The following is a 12749-nucleotide window of genomic DNA, read 5'->3' on the forward strand; positions in this document are numbered from 1 at the left end:
CAGAAATGCATAAATGAAGAAAATGATGAATGTGTGAAAAGAAGGAAAAAGAATGTGAGATGTGTTTAAATAGCCACGGACGCGAAACAAAATGCAATGAAGTTCTGAATGTGAACAGTTATAGAATGCAGAGAATCAATCACATTTAATGCTGAATGACGTTAATGGAGACAACGTGAGATTTGAAAAGATTTGCACAGTTACCTAGGGCGGCGTCTCATCAACTGCACGCATGCTTGTCCCTTTAGAATGAACACGTGGTCATCATCTGGAATAGCTGGTGACATCTGTTTTGCTTTAACAGAAGTTCTGTATCATTCTTAGATATATGAAACGTTAGGAATAACAGAATCAGAGTATCTAAATGAACATGTAAATCCAGAACATCTAATAAGAACATAAATAAGCATTTCAAATCTAATCCATATTCAGATATTCTCATAACCTCATTCTGGGCATAAATCCATACTGATGTTCTTCAGAATGAACTTAAACCTATTTTCAACAAGGAGTTTTGTAAAGATATTAGCCCATTGATGGTCTGTATCAACAAAGTTTAAAGAGAGAACACCCTTCTGAACATAGTCCCTAATAAAGTGATGTTTAATCTCAATATGTTTAGCTTTAGAATGTAAAATAGGGTTCTTAGATAAATAGATAGCAGAAGTATTGTCACAGAATGTAGGAATGTTACTCTCATATATCTGATAGTCTTCTAGCTGACTTTTCATCCAGAGATTTGTGTACTACATCCAGTAGCCGTAACATATTATGCTTCTGTAGTAAAGAGGGCATGATTGTGGGAAGACCTGCAACTTTTGTGATAGATTCAAAGACATATTCATAGCGCATATTTTCCAAAATTTCGTTTGAAGCTTCATCGTTAGTTTTATTTAGTTTTGGGTCGTTAGTTTTGGTAATGGGTTATGTTTGTTTGACCCAGTTAGGTTATGACCGGAATTAATTTTTCTCCCATTTACCTAGGGCTGACCGCTAATGTTCATTGTTACGTTTTTACTACCTAGGGTGAGACAATTTGTTGTATTCAGGTTCCTACCTTGAGGTTATTATAATTATAATTCAATTATAATCCTTTAAATATTAATCTATATTTCTTGTTTGCTTAATTTGATTTGCATAGACTATATTGATTTAATTTGATTGGTTGTATGATCCTAAATATAGTCACGTTATCGTATGTTTGAAAATTCTAGTAATACACGCTCGATGTCAAACTGGATGCTATGACATCCACAATTACGCAACACAGACAATAATAATAAACAACATAAAACAATAAAGAACACACAAAATTGTTTGCCCAGTTCGGTTCAAAAAACCTACTCTGGGGGCTACCAAGCTAGGGATGAAGTCCACTATTGGCAGTATCAATTCAGAGCTAAACTCCCAGTTTACAACTCCTCACTTAATCACTACCCAATGACCCTTCTACCTAGGTTCTACCTAGATATGGAATATCTCCATTCCACTCCCCCTCAATCGCTGTAGTGATACACATACACAATAAACAATTACAGATAGAAGACACACTTCAAAAACACACCTTGATTTGCATAAAATCTTCAATCAAGAGACACACACTCGTGCTTAAAAGCTTAGAGTGATACAACTAAACATAAACTAACTCCAACACAATCATCAAAGATAATAACGTGTATCACAAGAAACAAAACAATAGTTCTTCACAATACATAGTCACGAATAAACTACTCCACAACAATTATCAACATGACAATTGTTAGGATCACAAGAGACAGTTACAAAATAGTCGTTCTTCACAAATACAATCTTCTGTCGGTGTTCCACATTAGGATTGCATGTCTTTTTATAAGCAGTCTTGGGCCTTGGGCTTTTTAGTAACACATTAGGGTTAACAAAGTTAACCTAATTCACACGTCAACTGTTTGTTACACAATGTGCTGTCAATAGGATCTTCTGGATGAAATATGCAGCACTCACTAAGGATAAATCAGAAAACACAATTAACAAATAATAACAGCTCATGCTGTCACACATGGATGTCATAACATCGATCATGACATTCCTTACAAAACCTGTATTAGCTCCACACATATATGCAACCTACATAATGTAGCAACCTGCCTAAAAATTTTAAAGATTTAGAGTCGCCACCTATTCTACCAAGGCGAATAGGAAACCTCGCGCAGTTAAGAGATCAGGGTAAGATACTATATTCAGGTCGAGGGAAGGTGTTAGGTACCCAAAACCCTTTCCTAAAGGTTAACATTGCAAAGATAAGGGTTATGGCAAAAACATAAAGAAGGGTGACAGATAGCTAATAGGGTTAAAGGCTTAATTATGGACATGATTAAGATTTGGAGGAGGGGGACTCGCCTTGTTGCCAAGTGCCTACGTACCTCCTTATGGAGGATCAGAGTCTACGTAGTTCTGGGAAGGGTTGTACGCCCTTAGAATTGAATTTTGATTTGAGATGGTTTTTAGAGGCTTTTTGAGTGGCCTATCGCAATTTTGAATAAGGATGAAAATCCGTAGTTTGATTTGAAGTGTTTTGAATGTTTTAGATTTGGGAAGTGTTTTAGGATTTGGGCGTATAACCCTGATTTTAATTTGTACTATTAACTGCGATAATCGATTGATTCAATTACCATAGTTAGCAGATTAATAGTTGTATCATTACCAATTCTAATTGATTGATTCAATCATCACTAATAATGAATTATAGTATTTTTAATAATTTTTATGAATTAATTTGTACCATTATCCCTCGTAATCGATTGGTTCGATTAAAAATAATAATGAATTTAAATGGGAAGATAGGCTAATCATCGCAACCAATAAAATGATTGAAACCATTTAGCTAAATAAAACTATTTATTTTAATTAAATAAATATTTAAGAAAAATCGATTATTGCCCATCACGATTAATAGACTTAATCGAAACGAACAATAAATTAATGATTTACTATTTATAATACATTTAATTTATTTGTAAAAATAATCTATCATTATATAAATAAATATCTAAAAAGAATTAAGTAAAATGTATAAATTAATTGAAATAGATTTAGTTTATTAGGGGGTGTATTATTGTTCTTGCTAGTAAACTGAGGGTATGTGGGTAGCAAATGGGCTAAGCCCATCAGTGCTTTAGGTCTGCTGGTTGGGCGCGTGCGAGTGCATGGGTTACGGTGCACTTTCGTGCATGATGGATGGTTGAGATTCGCCTGAATCATCACCGACGGTCTGCATGCCAAATCGGATGAGGGACCATGGTAAGGTTACTAAATGTTGCCAAACAATGGACCAATCACATGGCCTGGGAATGGCCATGTGTCGCATGACTACCGGACCTGGAGAGATAACCTTATCTCTTCTTTTGCTCTTCCCAACATCCATTGCAATTCCCCAATTGATTTTAATTTTATTTTTCTCGGTTTAATCCAAGCCACCAAAGACATTATTCTCTTTCTCCCTCTCTTTAGACTCTCTCATTCGGTTCTCTCTCTCTCTTTGTTAACACAAAAAAACAACAACAACATTCAAGACTCAAACCCAGAATTCTTAAGCAATTTCCCTTACCCAAATCAAACCATATACACGTAATCAAACATTCAACATGTGAATCCTGACATCGCAAAGCTAAGTGGAATAGAGTTTACCTCTTGTCGTGAATCTCTCTGTTATTCCTTCCCGATCTCGATTCGCTTCGTCTAATCCTCTTTGTGGACCTCCGTTTTCCGGGCCATACCTCTGAGCGGGAGAGATACGTGAACTGACTCTTTTTTATCGCTTATGCTTTCGCATTTTTGAAAATTCACAGAGTCGCCACCGACCTTTTATTTTATCCAATTAAGGAAAGGTTTATAAAAGAAACAGAAAAAAGACCTTTAAGAAATTCTGGGTAAGGGGGTAGGTTATACAAAGGGAAGGTGTTAGTACCCTTTGTATCCATGGTTATCCATGGGCTCTTAAGTTTGCTTAGCTCACTTGTTTTTCGATTACTTTTCAATTGCTTTAGAATGCTCATATGTGGTTTCAAATACCTTTGTAAATTGAATTTGTAATGATCCTTGTGCGGATGTATACAAAATGTTTGTTTATCTTTCGAAAGATGTTTTGAAAAGAACGTTAACTTTGTAATGATCCGTGTTTGGATGTATACAAAGTATTGTCTTTTTGGAAAGTTTTGAAAAACAACAGTATATGAGAATTTTGTTTGTTTTGATTTGAGCAAGCAAACTAGGAGGTCTACCCTGAGTTGTAAGGTCTTTATCCTATTTCCTTTAAAAATCTATCCTTTCACCGGATACAAACAAAAGGTTAGATTTTGTACTCGAAACAGTAGAATTTTGATTTTGAAAAGAATGAGAAGGGATTACCTTAAGAGGTGCAAGTGTGATTGTGTTTGTATTCAGATATTTTATCTTTAAAGTTAGTGATCTAACGGTTCAATTTTATCTTTGACATACACGCAGTTTATATTTGCTGGAAATTAAAATGCGGAAATGTAAAGTGCGGGAAGTAAATCTACGCTATTACATCGATTGTGCAGGAAATGTAAACTAGCCTATTTACATGAATTTGACATCCTATACATTTATCTAGGAATTTAAATTGCAAGAAAAATAAAAGGCATGTTTTTGGATTTTTTTATGATTGATTTTAATTATAATTAATGCATGATTAATTAAATTAAAATGAAGAAAAAAGATGAAAATAGATTTAAACCTAGAAATTAAGTTTAAAATATGTACAAAATATTTGTCAATTAATTTTAAAACAAAACTAATTTTTTTTTGAATTTTTGAAATTGATTTGAAATTGATTAAGCTAATTAAAACATAATTATGCAAATAATTACACAAATAATTAAAACTTAAATAGAAAATTATTCAAAATATGTACAAAATTAGTCTATAATATATAAACAACATTTTATATAAAGAACAATTTTTTTTATGATTTTTTGATTGGTTAAAATAATTAAAAAGCAAATATATAAATATATACTAATTAATTATGCAAAATATTGAAATTATGAAGAAAAATAAAATATTTTTATATCATAAAATAAAATATTATTTTAGAAGTCTAAAAATATTTTTTGTGTATTTTTTGAATTTTTAAAACTATTTTTAATTAATTTTGCAAAGAAATTAAAATAGAAATAGAAAATATAAAAGGATATGATCAGGTGTGGAAATTAAGTGATGTCCATGGTGTGGATCACTTGTCTGGTGCGTTGGATTGAGGATTAGTGGATCAGAAGGTGATTAAAGTGAGACACATGGCAAAAGCGTGGACTGCAAAGCACAGGATCAGAAGTTATTTTAAAAAAAAACGCGCGCGCTCTGGCCAATAGGGAGGAGCCACGCATCATCTTCTTCATCAGAACCACCCTTTTACACCTTGTGTTTGCAGGTGGTGTAAAAACTCCCACCTATTACACCTGCAAAAAATAGCAAATACAAGTAAAACGTGATATAAATCTGGCGCGATGCCATGGTTGAATTCGTCTGGTCCATACGAATTCAATGGGACATGTTTGAACCTGTAATTTTGCCTAATTTGGAAAGCCCTAATTTTGAGATGAAGAACCCTAAAATGGTAGTTTTCGTGTATACGTGTTCAAACTTCAATTAAGTTTCCATAAATGATCTACACATCAAACCAAACTCAAATATATGTCTACATCTTGCTAAGCATGTATATATGATCAAATACGAACTGATTTATGTTTGGACAAATCGTGACCTGTAGTGCTTGATTTAATGAGTTTCAAGGCTTGCAATTGATCTGGTTATGGTTAGTGATGTTCAAGGATGATGTTTGAATGCTTAGTTTGTATTGAAAATGACTTAAACTTAAAATTCGAATTTCAAGTTTCTTTGATTTTTTACAAGTTGTTACAAGAGTGATATATGCCTATGGGAGCTTCTAAATTCGTCCTCTCTTATTACTGAAGCATGCTAGCTCTTTTATAAGCATTTGAAGTGCTTAGAAGATAAGCTAAGAAGCATTTATGCCTTTGTTGGAATCTTGACTTTTTCCACATGTGTAACTTGGCATTTAAGCCACTATGGCTTGATTTTCTTCTCTCCCTCTGCTGTACTTGTTTCTTGCTGCAGAAGTAAGTCAATTGTGGAGGCTTTAGCTTAAGATTAAAGCTATGCATTATCCTTCCTTTTTTCCTTTTTTTAATTTAATCTTATATGATAAAATTAAATCAAAAAAGAACAAAAAATGATGTGGGCTTTGTCTTGGTCGTGGGAGGCCCATAATAACATGGAAAACATGTTTGAACCATGAAAACGTGGCCCCATTTGGAAAAAATGCATTTTTGAGCAATGTTGTTTTTATGCATTTTCCAAAATTTAGCCAACTTCAACAAGGTGTAAATCCCTCAATTTTTGTCATATGAAGGAGTTCTTGCACTTTTTGGAAACCTCAAAGAGTCCTCTAACCAATGTCTTTGGTCTCATGTCGAAATGATTTTTGATGCTCCTTGTGTGTCCTTTTGAAAAAAGTGTCTTTTTGTTGACTTTGAAAATGACCTGTAATGTCTTTGGTCATATTTTTCAAATGGTGAATGCAATGACCATGGGATCAATTGCATTTGAAAGATAATTGAATTTCCTTCAAAATGAGCTTTGGTTTGAATTTTTTGGATGAAGGATGAGAGAGTTATGATCAGTCAAAGTTGAGTTGACTTTTCAGGCAAAAACCCTAATTTTGAATCTTAGGGTTTTGTTGATTTTTGATCTTTCCTTGATGAATTATGATCATCCAATGATCAAATGATGAATCCTTTGACAAAATATGGACTTTGACAAAAAATTTCATTTTCGACTGTCTGTTGACTTTTTTGGTCAAACGGGTCATCTATTGACTATTTGAGCTGCTGACGGTGCGTCTGAGTGAATTGAAGTTTGAAAATTTGTATGATGGTACTTTGAGATATATGGATGTGCATGAAATCCATTTGAGGTCTCAAAAACTTGTTTCTCCTGTAAAAACAAGAAAACCCTAGTCAGGGACTGTTTGTGTAGGAGACAGTTAAGCGTACCTGATTTTTGTGCAGTGTTGAGTCTCTGCTAATCGCGTGATATTCAGAAGACTTCTAGAACAAAAATCTTGGAATTTTGAATTGTAAAAGATTGATTTGATTGATGGTACAAAACACTGAGAATTGTACTGCCAGCAGTTTGGCTGTCAACTGATTGTTACCAGTACAGTCTGAGTTTCCTGATTCTGCGCCTGCAAAAAGATTTAACTCTGTACCAATTGTGTCAGTACTATTTATCTGTAAATAAATAAATAGCATGTGTGAAGTAATAAACAGTATTTGGCGTTTGCGTAAGAATAAATTCAACTGCAAGCCAAATTACTGTATAAGAAAAATTCTAAAAACTAAGTATTTCATATGTCAGGATATTTGTTGAAATAAAAATCCATGATTATATGAGACTCTTAATTTTTAGCTTGGAGTTTTCTTGAAAAAAGATGCGGGCAAATTTTGGGGTATAATAGTTACCCCTATTCAACTTCTTAAACCTGAAGAGATTGTCTGAAATCTGAAGGTAGAAGATGATTGAATATTTAGATGCCCTGAAAATTTGCACTTACCTTGATCAGAAGAGATGTTGGAAGTTTGCATTTGAATGTCGTCTGAGAAATGTTGTTGGCAGATTGAAACATTACCTGAGATGGGCTTTCAGATGCCACCTGGAAAATGTGTTGAGGGTTTGTTCATCAGAATGAATCCATTGATTATATCTTGATGAAGGATTTGAAAGTCTTTGTGTTGACTTTTTCGGAACCGTCCAAGGTTACCGCTTTAAGTCTAGGAGGATGATTGCTACGGAACTTGTCCAAAGTTTTTTTTCTGCTTTAGATTTTGAAAGTTGATCATTGTGGAACCGTCTGAGGTATCAGCTTTAGATCTTTGATGTTAGATCATTCTTGAACCGTCTGAGGTATCGACTTTAGATCTTCAATGTTAGATCATTCTGGAACCGTCTGAGGTATCAACTTTAGATCTGCAATGTTAGATCGTTCTGGAATCGTCTGAGGTATCAACTTTAGATCTTCGATGTTAGATCGTTCTGGAACCGTCTGAGGTATCAACTTTAGATCTGCAATGTTAGATCGTTCTGGAACCGTCTGAGGTATCGACTTCAGATCTGTGATGCTTGTTTTTGAGTTGATAAGTGATCAGAATGAATCTTCGGCTTGATTATATCTGAGAGAACCGTTCATGGAACTCAGGTGAACACTGCATGTGATTGAGAATATCTTTGTTGAAGATATCTGTCTACCTGAAAAAATCAAGTTAGCAATATGCAATGTTTATGATGCATGTAATGTGAGCTAAAGGAGAAATAGGCATGTTATGTTGTGTATGAATATGCGTATGAATATGCGCATGATGCATGATGTATGATGTATGATGTATGATGTATGAATGTGAATATGAATGTGTGATGTATGAATATGAATGTGTGATGTCAAGCTTCTATTTGGGAAAATAAATTTCCGTCAGTCATCTGGATATGACTATATTGTGATTGTTGATGATCTTTTGTCTTGTTGGAGTACCCTCGGCTGGGGAAGTTCTTTGAGAACCATGGTACTCTGTTGAAGGATCTTTGACTATCGCTTGGGAATGACAGGTAGCTGGAAGTTCTGATGCCCTTTCAAATGGGAATGAGGAAGATGCATAATCCTTCGATGCACTATCTGACCAAGTCCGGGTGCGGGGATCACACCTTCTGAAGATAGTAATCTGGAACAACCCTGCTGGGGGATAAGACTTCTTTTGAAGAGAAAATCTTTTTGAGGAATTTGCTGAGAAATGTGTTTCTCTTGGGGATTTTCTTCTGATGGGATGATGTCCAGATAATTGGGACATTTCCTGAATGCTATTCCTGTTTTTCCTGGTAAACATCAATCATATTCAAATGCACATGTTCATTCAGAATTATCATTGGGACGTTTACGTATTTAAAACAGAAAAAGTGAAAATAGTGATTTTTGAGCCTAAGCTGCATTGATTTTTGAAAAAGAGCCATGATAGGCTGATTAGCACAGGGAGACAACAATCCTAGAAGTAGGAAATTGTCAGAAAGTTTTGGAAAATATTTATAAAGATAAATAGCTATGTGAAAACAATCCAGTCAAGTTTCAATTCTGCTATTGCCAATCTGTCTTCGAGCATCTCATCCCTCACTTGTTGGAAGAAAGTGATTGGACTGATCGGTGTCTTTGAGGTGTTGAATCTTGAGGGTGAGTAGGCAGCTGAACGGAACATAGTTGTATGCTTCATTCCCTAACTTTTGCCTAGGCTGCCCTTTCAGGTTTTCAGCCTACCGGGATAGTATTTGTTTAGTCTCTAATTTTTGCCTGGATCGCCCTTTCGGGTTTTCAATCCACCGAGACGCTCATTTTTTGCCTAAATTGCCCTTTCAGGTTTTGAACTTAGCGAGCTGTTTTTTTTCTTTTTAAGCGAAGTATTTTTTGACTATGTCAGCATTCACAGGGTGTGGGAAATCCTCACCATCCATGGTGGTAAGCAACATGGCGCCGCTGGAGAATATTTTCTTGATTATGAATGGTCCCTCGTAGGTGGGAGTCCATTTGCCTCTGGGGTCACCTTGTGGTAAGATGATGCGTTTGACAACCAAGCCACCAGTTTGGTATGCTTGACTTTTGACTTTTTTGTTGAAGGCTTTGATCATACGCTTTTGGTATAGCTGACCATGACAAATAGCTGCGAGCCTTTTCTCATCAATCAAGTTTATCTGGTCCAACCGTGTTTGAATCCAATCGTCTTCGTCTAGATTGGCTTCTTTCATAATCCTTAGGGAAGGAATCTGAATTTCAATTGGAAGAACTGCCTCCATACCATAAACTAAGGAGAATGGAGTTGCCCCTGTTAAAGTACGCGCAAATGTGCGATAACCATGAAGAGCAAAAGGTAACATCTCATGCCAGTCTTTGTAGGTTACTGTCATTTTTTGTATGATTTTCTTGATGTTCTTGTTGGCAGCTTCCACCGCGCCGTTCATCTTTGGTCGATATGGAGAAGAATTATGATGTTTGATCTTGAACTGTGTGCAAAGTTCAGTAATCATTCTGTTGTTTAGATTTGTGCCATTGTCCGTGATAATCCGTTCAGGGATGCCGTACCGACAAATGAGATTGTATTTGATGAACCGGGCCACCACATTCTTGGTAACAGAAGCAAATGAAGCTGCTTCTACCCACTTTGTGAAGTAGTCAATAGCGACCAGGATAAAGCGATGTCCGTTGGAGGCAGTAGGTTTGATTTCTCCAATCATATCAGTACCCCACATTGCAAAAGGCCAAGGAGCCGTCAAGACACTTAACGGAACTGGAGGTACATGTACTTTGTCAGCGTATATCTGGCATTTGTGACATGTTTGGGAGTGATGATGGCAGTCTGTTTCCATGGTAGACCAGTAATAACCTGCTCTCAGGATCTTTTTAGCCATTGTATGTCCACTGGAATGAGTACCGAAGGTACCATTGTGTACTTCTTCCATGATTTGTTATGCTTCCTTCTTGTTTACACAGCGAAGTAAAGTCGAGTCATGGTTGCGTTTGTATAAGGTTCCATTGCTTAGAAAGAATTTGGCAGCAAATCTCCTTAGAAACTTTTTGTCGTTAATGGATGCCCCTTCAGGGTACTCCTGAGCTTCGAGATATCTTTTTACTTCATGGAACCATGGTTTTTCTTCTGTTCCTTCGGCATTGATCTCATTGCAATAGGATGGTTCATATTGCCTGTAAATGGTGATCATAGGCGCCTCGTTGTCCCACCTGACTTTGAACATGGATGACATGGTAGCTAAAGCATCAGCTAGTTGATTTTCCTCGCGTGGGATGTGTTCGAAAGTGATTTCTTCGAAGTAAGGAATCAAACTCAGCACATATTCTTTGTAAGGAATTAGATTCGGGTGCTTCGTGTCCCATTCCCCTTTGACTTGGTAGATTACCAAGGCCGAGTCTCCGTAGACTTCCAGGAATTTGATTCTTAGATCGATTGCAGCTTTAAGACCCAGAATACATGCTTCGTATTCGGCTATATTGTTAGTGCAATTGAAGCATAACCTGGCAGTGAATGGTGTATGACCTCCTGCGGGGGAAATGATCACAACTCCGATGCCATTGCCAAGTGCATTAGAAGCTCCGTCAAAAACCATAGTCCACCGGGATCCTGGCTCGGGTCCTTCTTCTGGTCCTGGTTGTTTGTAGTCATTGACTAGCATAATGTCTTCGTCTGGGAAGTCAAAGTTCAATGCTTGATAATCATCCACTGCTTGATGAGCCAGATGATCAGCTACCACACTTCCTTTGATTGCTTTTTGTGAAGTGTATTGAATGTCATATTCTGTTAAGATCATTTGCCATCTCGCTATTCTTCCAGAGAGAGCAGGTTTTTCGAACACGTATTTGATGGGATCCATCTTGGAGATTAGGAAAGTGGTGTGATTTAGCATGTACTGTCTTAGTCGGCGAGCTGCCCAAGCTAAGGCACAACAAGTTTTTTCGAGTAGTGAGTATCTTGTTTCACAATCAGTAAACTTTTTGCTAAGATAGTAGATTGCGTGCTCCTTTCGGCCAGATTCGTCATGTTGTCCTAGTACACACCCCATTGAGTCTTCTAACACAGTTAGGTACATTATCAGAGGTCTGCCTTCCACAGGTGGCAACAAGATTGGAGGTTTTTGGAGATATTCTTTGATTTTGTCAAAGGCTAACTGGCATTTGTCATTCCACCTTTCCATTTGATCTTTCTTCAACAGTTTGAAGATCGGCACACAAGTAGTATTCATGTGGGCAACAAATCGGGCGATGTAATTTAGACGTCCCAAGAATCCTCTGACTTGTTTCTCGGTACGAGGTATAGGCATTTCTTGAATGGCTTTAACCTTGGCGGGATCAACCTCAATACCTTTACTGCTGACGATGAAACCTAAGAGTTTGCCGGATCTTACTCCAAAGGTACACTTATTTGGGTTCATTCGCAACTTGTATTTCTTGAGTCTGTCAAACAACTTGTGTAAATGACCCAGATGTTCTTCCTCGGTGTTGGATTTTGCAATCATGTCATCGACACACACCTCTATTTCTTGATGAATCATATCATGAAATAGCGCTACCATTGCACGTTGATAGGTTGCTCCTGCGTTTTTCAGACCAAAGGGCATTACTTTGTAACAAAAGGTTCCCCAGGGTGTTGTGAAGGTTGTTTTTTCCATGTCTTCGGGTGCCATCTTGATTTGATTGTACCCTGAGAATCCGTCCATAAAGGAGAATACCTTGCATTGTGCGGTATTGTCAACCAGTACATCGATGTGTGGTAGAGGGAAATCATCTTTGGGGCTTGCCCGGTTCAGATCTCTGTAGTCCACGCACATTCTGACTTTCCCGTCTTTTTTAGGTACAAGCACGATGTTAGCTATCCAAGGAGGATAACTTACAACTTTTAGGAATCCGGCATTGAACTGTTTTTCAACCTCGTCTTTGATCTTTTTTGACATATCAGGCCTACTCCTTCGTAGTTTCTGTTTGACTGGAGTGCTACCTTCTTTGATTGGCAGGCGATGAACTACAATGTCCGTGTCAAGGCCTGGCATATCTTCATAGGACCAGGCGAATATCTCGACGTAGTCTCGCAGCATTTGAATCAGTCTTTGCTTGATGCTGTGTTCTAAATCAG

The sequence above is a fragment of the Vicia villosa genome, linkage group LG3 (assembly GCF_029867415.1).
Source record: "Vicia villosa cultivar HV-30 ecotype Madison, WI linkage group LG3, Vvil1.0, whole genome shotgun sequence".
In the NCBI taxonomy this organism is placed as follows: domain Eukaryota; kingdom Viridiplantae; phylum Streptophyta; class Magnoliopsida; order Fabales; family Fabaceae; genus Vicia; species Vicia villosa.